Below are 309 nucleotides of genomic sequence, written 5' to 3'. Positions count from 1 at the left end.
AGCAACCCTGCAGTTTTTTCCAACTAAATCTAAAACTGGTCTTAATAAAACACAGTTAGATTGTTGGCTGCTGCTGTCATCCTTTAAGACACCTTGGACATCAGGACAAATCCTTTATCTGCTCTCATCTGGGAAATGCAGCCTAGGAAACAAGCACAATTTGTCTCTTATAATCCAAATCAGGCTCTGACGTCTGGTGTCAAACTTACACCCTCTCGTTTCTGCAGCGGGTCAGACACGAGGATGGATGGGGTTAAACGTCTACAGTAATTAGAGTCGCACTTATCGTCTCCCATTACGGAGCAGCGA

This window comes from Austrofundulus limnaeus, unplaced genomic scaffold (assembly GCF_001266775.1).
Source record: "Austrofundulus limnaeus strain Quisiro unplaced genomic scaffold, Austrofundulus_limnaeus-1.0 Scaffold1, whole genome shotgun sequence".
NCBI classification, from domain to species: Eukaryota; Metazoa; Chordata; class Actinopteri; order Cyprinodontiformes; family Rivulidae; genus Austrofundulus; species Austrofundulus limnaeus.
Note: the sequence above shows the minus strand (reverse complement) of the source record.